Consider the following 9,199-nt stretch of genomic DNA (forward strand, 5'->3'; position numbering starts at 1 on the left):
GGTAACAGTGAAGGTGTCCTTCCTTTGTTGACTTCTAAAAATTACTCAAAATTGATTGTTGTATTCAGATTCCTAAGTCACATACAATGCCAAATAATTGTTAGCCATTTTATATATAATTCAACAACTACTACAGGTGATTTTTACAGGGAAACAATGATTTAATGACAATTTAATGAACTGAAAATTTGCTACAGGAAATTTATTGAGAAGCTTTTACTAAAATTGCCTTATCCTTTGTATTCTAACCACTCCCTCTCCATCACCACCACCCCCAACACACACACACACACACACACACACACACGCACGCACACACACTCCCTCACCTACACGAGATCAGTTTCCGGGCTATTATTCATAAAACCATATTAAAATTTCACAACACATGGTCATAGTTACTAGGTTTTGTCCCCACTCCCTGTATCCAAGAAATCAATGTGTCTTTAAATATACATATTCTCTCTTAAAATCTAGAATCCAGTAAATGATTCTGATGTCTCTATGCTGAGAACATCTAATATCAAACGTGAACGTCAGCCCTTCTGTTTACTAATAACCATGAATAAAAGCTGTACCCCACCCACCGATCCATAGGGTTAGGAGGTGCAATCGCACCACTACAGACCCCTGCAAGAATGGATGATTATAGAACCAGGAAAACCATCGCCAGACCTCTGGGCGAAGATAAGGAAAACACATTTTACACGACTGGCAGCGTGTGATCGCCTGGCTCCAGCCCTTGGTAAACAGGGAGAACCTTTGTCTTGTTCCAGCCATCAAACTGGGGGCTCATCAGAATTGGGGCAACAAGGGTTTTTGTACGAAATGACTTGGCAGAGGTTAAACAAAGCAATGCAGCTCTGGCGAGGGGGGAAGGCTGACCCTGGTCAGCGTCCCAGATCCCAGACGGCGAGGTCTCCCTCTGTCCTTCGCCGCTACCCGGACCCGAGCCGGGGACCCCGGGACAGGAACCCGCAGCGCGGGAAGGAAAGGGGGAATTAAAAGGTCCCACGCTCTCGGCAAGTTCCCGGGAACGCTGCCCGTCCGCAGGTTCCCCAGAGTGGGATCCAAAGCGGCGCACGCCGCGCGCGGTCTGCTCAAAGAGTGTCCACCGCGGGCCACGCCGAGCCCACGCTCCCTGGGCAAGGTCAAGGTCGGGAACCCCCGGGCGCCTCGGGGTCCCCACCCGGAATCGCGAGTGGAGAGAGGAAGCCCTCCCGCTGTCCCATTGTCTGGCACTGGCCGCGGCCCGAGAGGACGCTCACCTGAGGTCCCCGCCCGGCGCCGAGGCTGGCAGAGAAGCTGGACAGTGACGAGCGGTCCCGCGCGGGCGGCGGGCGCGATTGCCGAGCCCTCGGCTGCCCCGCCGCACCAGCAGCCTCCTCAGCAGTCCCGGGAGCGCACCCGCCTCTCAGGCGGCCGCGGCCTCCATTGCTCTCCCCGCCGCCGCCGCCGCGCGGCACTGCGAGCCCGGCCCCGCGCGGCGTGGTCACATGCTCCGCCGGCGCCTCGGGCGCTCGGACCCGCGCCGCGGCCCCGCCCGGCTTCGCTCCTGGACCGCTGGGCGCCGCCGCGAGGCACCGGGCGTCCCGAGTTTCCTCTTGCTCCCTCCGGGAGTGGCGCACACCAGACGGACCCAGAATAGGAGGTGCCCAGAAACCGGGAGCCGTCTACAGGGAAGGGCGTGGGGTTGATCACTGCCCAACCCACCACTGCAGGGGACGGCCAGAGGGACGTCTGAACGCATGGATTCTGAGATTATTGTGATGGGTTCACTGCGAGGCTAACGTGGGGCAAGAACCCGGGACCAGTAGTCACCATCCCACAGGATGCAAATCCGGCCCTTGGTACCTGGATGAGCCAGAGACTAACGTGAGCGATCTGGACTCTAGAGGGAGTTTTGACCTGCAGAGCCCCTACGGTGTGACTTGGCACTGGGACTCCTGAAAGTCCAACAAGCTGAAAGATGCCACACAGAAATAGAAAGCTCAAAATCGCTTTGCTGAGCTGTTGTGCATCAGAACATAGTGACATTGACATTCAGCATTATTGTCCCTAGTCACAATGAAATGAGATATTGACTTTGATGTCTTAAAATAAGTATCTGTTTATTTTTTGGCCTAAATGGAAATACTGAGACTTTTTCTCTATTTTTTGTGATGGCAATTTCAATATGTTACCAAACTCAGTGAGTCTGGGGTTCGGGGTGTTCTATTCAAGAACCAGATGTGGCTGTCCTTAGGTAGATTTATTTGCTTGCAGCAAGTAAAGGAGACGGCATTCCCATCCAAAACCCTGTCCCAGAGAAGGGAGGTTTAGCCACTGCTTATACATTATTTGGTTAATTACATGTTTATTTCTTCTTTGCAAGTTGGCTATAGTTGTCAGGTTGGGTTCCTGGGTTCAGGTCAAACTCATCCTGGTACATCTGCTTCTGCAAAATATTGTGCTTCATTTTAACATTTAGCAAGAATAGCTTTTAGGAAGAACTGCCCAGATCTTGAGACTTGTCCTATCTAAATGGAAATCAGTTTCTGGTGATCTTTTCCTTCATCATTCCTACAAAGATGCTAAAAATAATTTAATATCATTATTAAGCAGGAAATTTAAAACAAAGCCAAAAAAAAAAACATCTCAAGGATAAGGATGCAAAAGATGAAAGGTAACCCCCAAAAGTACTCAATCTTAAGCCAGATGTCTCAATGCCAAAAACAGGACTAATAATTTTAAGGCAGATGCATGACTTAGAAGTAGCAACTTTGATGCTGCAAGGATGTAGTGCATATTACTTTACCCAACTGGGTCTAGATAAACATTTAACTTAATACCAGCATAAAATATGGTTGTATATTTTGTGAATATAGTTATCATTCACTTGTTCAGTGCTTACCTATCCTAAAGTATGTCTGCTTTTTTCCAAATAAGAATAATGAAGAATTTTATGAAGGTTGAGCAAATCACTCTTGATTTAATACAGTAACACTAGAAGTTCCCCAAAGCCCAAAATTAAATCTGTGTAGAACATATAACTGGGGTCTTCTTCCTGATATATTATACATTTATCAGCTACATGAAAACATACTCTATAAAAATTCAAATTTACATAAATCAAGTGTGGGTCTACTGTCTTTTGATTTTGCAGGGCAAGGGAGCCAAAATTAAACACCCTTACAATATTGAAAGAGTTCAAGAGAACTTATATTAGAGCTTTCTAGCTAGACTTTGTGTCTCGTGGGCCTCAGAAATCAGAGCACCACTTGAGACATGTGCTGTTTTTCCCTCACTTTTCAAACACATTGGCTCATCATTACTACACATGGGGCTATAAGAAATTAACTTATCAAACCAGGTACCAGTCCACTTCTGAAATAGCTAACTGCCTTTCAGTTAGGACAAATTTTCAAAGAGCCTAATACAATAGAAAAAAAAAAATGCAGAACATTAGGAATGTTAAAAATATTTAACCATTTATTTGTTTTGTGGAGGTTATAGAATGTGAGAAAGAAATTATATCGTTAAGCTAGTCATTCTCAATTATGGGTAATTTTGTCCTCTAAAAGCTGTTTGGCAACGTCTGGAGACATTTTTGATCATCATAACTGGTTGGCAGGTGCTACTACTGGCATCTAGTGGGTAGAAGCCAGAGATGCTGCTAAACATTGTACAATGCATAGGACAGTCCCCACAACAAAGAATGATTTGATCCAAAACATCAACAGTGACAAGACAGAGAAACCCTGAGTTAGACCACAAACTAACAAAGCCTCTTGAGTCTATATATACTCTACCGTGTCTGCTTAGCATCCCTTTCTGTGTATTCACATGGCATATTTTTAGACCTCAGGAAAGGAGTAAAATAGCAAAAACTCTCACTAGGAGGGGAGACTAATAAACTGAGTGGGGGAAAAAAAGGCATATTGATAATAAAGAGAAAAAGATAAGGAAAATGTAAAGCCATAGAAATGTTGTGTAGGAAGTATTTCAACTGTCCCTTGCAGCTTCTTCAGAACCCTGTTGTGCCTTCCCAACAGCCCTGACTTCCAAATGAGAAAATTGAAGTATACCATCATTTTGAAAGTTTCTCTTAATCAGGCATAAGGTTAGTAATTCCCTACTGGCCACTCCAAGCAATAGGCTGTTGTGAATATGCAGAGTTCAAGGTGAGCAAGGTGGGCATATGTATTTAAGTGTCTCAGAGGGCAGGCTGTAGCTCCTGGGATGGGCTGAGAAAGAATGAGAACAACTTCCCTATCCATAGTACTAACTAGTAATGTAAAACGGCGCATCCACTTTGAGAAACAGGTGTCACTTCCTGAAAATGTTAAATAAGAAGTTACCATATGACCCATAGATTCCACTCCTAGGTATATACCCAAGAGAAATGAAAATATATATCCACACAAATGTGTACATGGATGTTTATAGTAGCATTATTTGTAATGACCAAAAAGTAGAGACAATTCAAATGCCCCTCAATTGATGAACGGATTAAACAAAATATGGTATATCCATATAATGAAATATTATTGGCAATAAAAAGGAATGAAGTACTGCTACATGCTATTGCATGGGTAAACCTTGAAATGCCATGCTAAGTGAAAGAAGCCAAACACAAAAAAACCACGTATTAAATGAATCCATTTATAGCAAATGTCTAGACAGGCAAATCTATAGAGACAGTTATAGATTCATGGTTGGTGGGAGAGGAGCTGGGGAAAATGGTGAGCAACTCTATATGGGTATGGGCTTTCTTTTTGGGACAACGAAATGTTCAAAAATTGATTGTGATAATGGTTGCACAACCCTCTGAATATACTAACAATCATCAAATCATACAATTTGATAGGGGGATTATACGGAGAAATATAAATTATATCTTAATAAAGTTGTTAAAAAGAGAAGAAAGTGTAAATAGCAATATTAATATCTGATACAAGAGATTTGAAGGTAAAAAGTATCAGATGCTAAGAGGTACAAGCTAACAAAAAATATACATAAGAGTCCTAAAACTTTACATAGCTACCAAGAGAGATTTTGAATTATTTAAGCCAAAGAGTGAAATACAAAGAAAAGTTAAAAATCTGTTCTCATAATGGGAGACTTTAACTTTTGGAGGAAGTAACCAATTAGAGAAGTATAGGAGATGCTACAAGAGATGTGTGAATTAAAGATAATGAAATAACTTGGTAAAGTTAATTATGCTAATAAAAAGAGGCAGGGGGACAAAGAAAGGATAAAATACATTCATAATAATTTAGACCAAAAGTTCTAGAATCTGGATAATACCAACATGCTGGATGGTGGGAAAGAGGAGAAAAAGAGAACAAAGTAATGTGAGAAGAGGTGCAATGCTTGTCTTGTTGGGAGAAGATGCACATATTGATTTTTCAGAAATCAACAAGGAGAAAGAACACAAATATGAGTCTCAAGAATAACTATCATAATAATATAACAGTCAACTCTTAATGTAAAACTTGATTTATACCAGGCACTTTTCTAACACTTTATATATATTAATTCAGTTCTCACAGTAACCATTTTCTCCTTTATTCTCATTTTTGAAATGAAGGTACAGATAAGACTTGCCCACAGACACATAACTACTTGATGCAGTCACTTAAATAATTTTTAAGTTGATTTAATTTTTAAGCAGAAGAAAATTTGATTTCTATAATGGAAAACCATGGAAGCCAAACTATATATATATATAGTAGATGGAAAGTACGAAACAAGATGGCAGAAATAAAATCCTTATATAAGAGTAACCACAACAAATATAAATGAATAAAACTCATCTATTAAAAGACAGAGTCAGATTGGATTTAAAAAACAATATGTCAACTACAAAAGAAATGAACTTAAAAAGGTGTAGAATGGAAATACAATGATAGAAAAAGATTCACAGATTTACTAGGCAAATGGGAACCAAAAGAAAGCTGTAGTATCACCTTATTATTTGATAAGATAATATATTAGAGGGAAAATAAGGGTATAAACTGGTGAACAAGAAGAAAAATAGAACAGGAAGATATAGCTATCATAAACATATAGCTGTATATGTATATACCTGTATAAAACTCCACAGCCAACAATTTAAAAATACACATATTTCAAGCATATCACTTACATTAAAAAAAATATGGTCATATAGTAGCCCTTAAAGAAAGTCTCAGATTCAAAAGGCTTAAATCATATAAATAATTTTTCTGACCGTAACACATAAAATTAGAATATAATAATAAAAAGAGAAAACTTCAATGTGTTTGGAAGCTAAAAAGTTTTTTCTAAACAACCTTTTGTAAAAGTGGAAATCATAAAGAAAAGAAAATAATTTAGACTGAGAATTAAACAATAATGAAACTACTAGAACTAAAATTGTGGGACACTCCTAAAGTAGGAGTAATTAGAGGAAAACCTATAACTTTTAAGATATTTTATCAAGAAATAAAAACAGATGAGCAACCAATTAACTCAAGAGAGTAGAATAAAGTAATATCTACCCCTGCTTCCATCACCAAAAAATTACCAAAATAAAAAGGACAAAAAACATGAATTAGAGAACAATAACATCAACAACAAAAGTTGATACTGATGAAACCAAGAGCTGAATCTGTGAAAGGATTGAGTGATAGTCTTTATCTGAAGGAAAACTTATTGAGAAAAACTATATAAAATTCAAAAGAAAGAAGAGGAAGTAACTACAAATACATCAGATATTAAAAATAAAAGAATGAAGAATGATTATATGCTACATTTGAAATGAGTAAATTTCACAAAATGAAATGCTATAGTTTGGTACAAGAAATAATATAGAACTCAACCAGAAAGACATGCATTAAAGACATTGAGATACAGTTAAATGTAAGGGTCTGGGATTAGATTTTACCTTAGTACCAAGCTATTAAATTAACCTATTACTCTTTCCTGTATACTGGCAGAAAATGGGGGACTACTGGGTCAGAGACAAAGCTCTTTATTTCTCATGGCACATAAGAAGTAAAGCAGCATAAGCATCATGTCTGCGCTGGTTCATCCTTACTCTCCCAAACCCCACAGGGGTAATATGGGGGCACCTACATGAACACTATGCATGCAGAGTCACAACCTAGGAACACCGAGCTTAAGGAATCTGTCTCTTTTATAGCAAGCAATATGTAAGCCCGTTCTCTGTTCCAGAAGGAGACATTGCCTTATCCCTCAAGGTTGCTCACTGAAAACACAATGCTGAGAAATAACATGGGTAAAGATTGATCCAGGTCTTGCATTCTTGGCATACCCACAGCAAAAATATACAGGGATACTCGAGGGTCCATAGCAAATTGTTTCTCTCAAGGATAATTCACCCCTTGACCCTATAACATTCTTAGCGAAAGTTGAGTTTTCATATAAGTAGGCCACTCTATTGTCCACCCTGCTTAATCTGACCAATAGCGGCCAGGGCCAAACCTGTTCAGTTTTTTTCATATAACATTAGTTAAGACTAATATCAATAGGATTCCAAGTAGCAGAAAAAGAAGCTAGCCAGCAGTATTAACCTCAGTTATGACTTCCAGGTTCCCAGCTAGCCAACTGTGAGTAACTATCATGGGTAGCACTGGGTGTTATTTTAGACAGCCATGATGTAGTCTAAAGCCAATCTTTTAAAAATTGTATTATTATTCCTATTTATTTTTAGAGAGGAGAAGGGAGGGAAAAAGAGAGGTAGAGAATCATTGATTGGTTGCCTCTCGTATGCCCCCAACTGGGGACCTGGCTTGCAACCCAGGTATGTGCTCTGACTGGAAATTGAACCAGCAACCTTTTGGTTCACATGCCACTGCTCAATCCACTGAGCTACACCAGCCAGGGTTAAAACCAATCTTTTATCCATTTAGACTGACCTGCTACCTCTAGTGTCATTGCCAATGGGGCAATAGATGAGCCCAAAGCAGCCTCATCCACAATGGAGAAATAGTCCATGGCTATCTCTCCCTGACAAGCAAATGGATAGGTCAAGGGGTCACATTCATTCCAGTTTGGGAGTTGTTGTTGAACTTGATTTGGATCATCATTACATTGGTTTGGCTAAGAAACATGGACCAGGTCACTGAGTAGTTGCAGCCTTGATAGGTAGATATGGCATATTCAAGACTACTCAGCAGTCAGAAGCATGTGCATTTGTACAGTGTCAATCAAGTTTTTAAAACGGGGTGCTGGTCTGTGTGTTTCTACATGTGCAAGACAAAGTCCATGTTCAGGAGCTGCCATTGGTGACATTAAGCATAGCAAAACAGCTCAAAAAGGCCATGTCCACATGAGTTTTCCTGTTTCCATAGCACATGGACAGGGATGACAGATACAGCAACCAGTCAATGCCAGCCACTGGAGTTCTTGACTCCAGCAGATCATATGATTTTTGCCTGGCTGCAGTAGGAGACAAAGAGAACATTCACTGCTATTGGTTTGGGTGATATTGAGGGTCAAACTGAATGCCCAAGTGAGGTGCATACTGTCTCCAGTTCCCAGAAGTCCAACAAGGAGCTGAACTTCTTTGTTGGTGGTGTGGTCCCAGAGATATAAGCCTTTTTCCTGTGGTGCTGGAGGAAATGAGTCTTGTAAATCTACTCACACAGTTCTAAGAAACTTGACTTGATAAGCAGCACACTGGGTTTTCTTGGGGTTTTAACAGCAACCCCTGCTGATGAAAGTGTGATAGTTGCCAGGCTGCTTTTGTTCCAAGAAATCACCCAGAGGATGGTCTAAGATTTTACACTAGGTTTATTGAAGCAAGGAAGGGAAAGGGGTTAGAGGTGGGAAAGAAACTCCCCGGTTTAACTCAAGGGTCCATGGGACCAAGGAGTAAGAAAAAAAGGGAAAAGAGAAAAAGAGGGGAAAAAAAGAGGAAAAACAAAAGAGAAGACCCCCTATTACCCACAATGGCCCATAAAAATCACTTGCCTATACAACTGCAGGCACCGACTCCACACTTTTTCGAACATACATTTCGGTTAGGGTGAGTATACCCATCAACACATTCAACAGGTTATTTACATCTCCCCACTTTTCCCCAGTCAATATGGCATGCTAGGTCCATCAACATTTCTTCTGGGAATGAGCAAAGCCTGTTTTTATTTCTTATGGGAGAAGCTGGGACCAGGGTAATTTGCATATGGTTATTTGCATATGTAAAAATCCCAGGGGGCAGTCCCGCTGCCTC

The 9,199-nt window shown here is 40.7% G+C and overlaps 1 long non-coding RNA gene across 2 annotated transcripts in view; it reads right to left on the minus strand.

Annotated features, from left to right (window-relative positions):
• The window catches only part of LOC150020110 (uncharacterized), a 132,915-nt gene extending 131,461 nt beyond the window's left edge, over positions 1-1,454 (minus strand). For both annotated transcript variants that reach the window (XR_016509109.1, XR_016509108.1), the window contains exon 1: positions 1,269-1,454. This is a non-coding gene — a long non-coding RNA (uncharacterized LOC150020110). The remainder of the gene's footprint in view (positions 1-1,268) is intronic.
• Positions 1,455-9,199: the final 7,745 nt, after the last annotated feature.

The sequence above is a fragment of the Furipterus horrens genome, unplaced genomic scaffold (genome assembly GCF_987537825.1).
Source record: "Furipterus horrens unplaced genomic scaffold, mFurHor1.1.pri manual_scaffold_2, whole genome shotgun sequence".
Taxonomy (NCBI): domain Eukaryota; kingdom Metazoa; phylum Chordata; class Mammalia; order Chiroptera; family Furipteridae; genus Furipterus; species Furipterus horrens.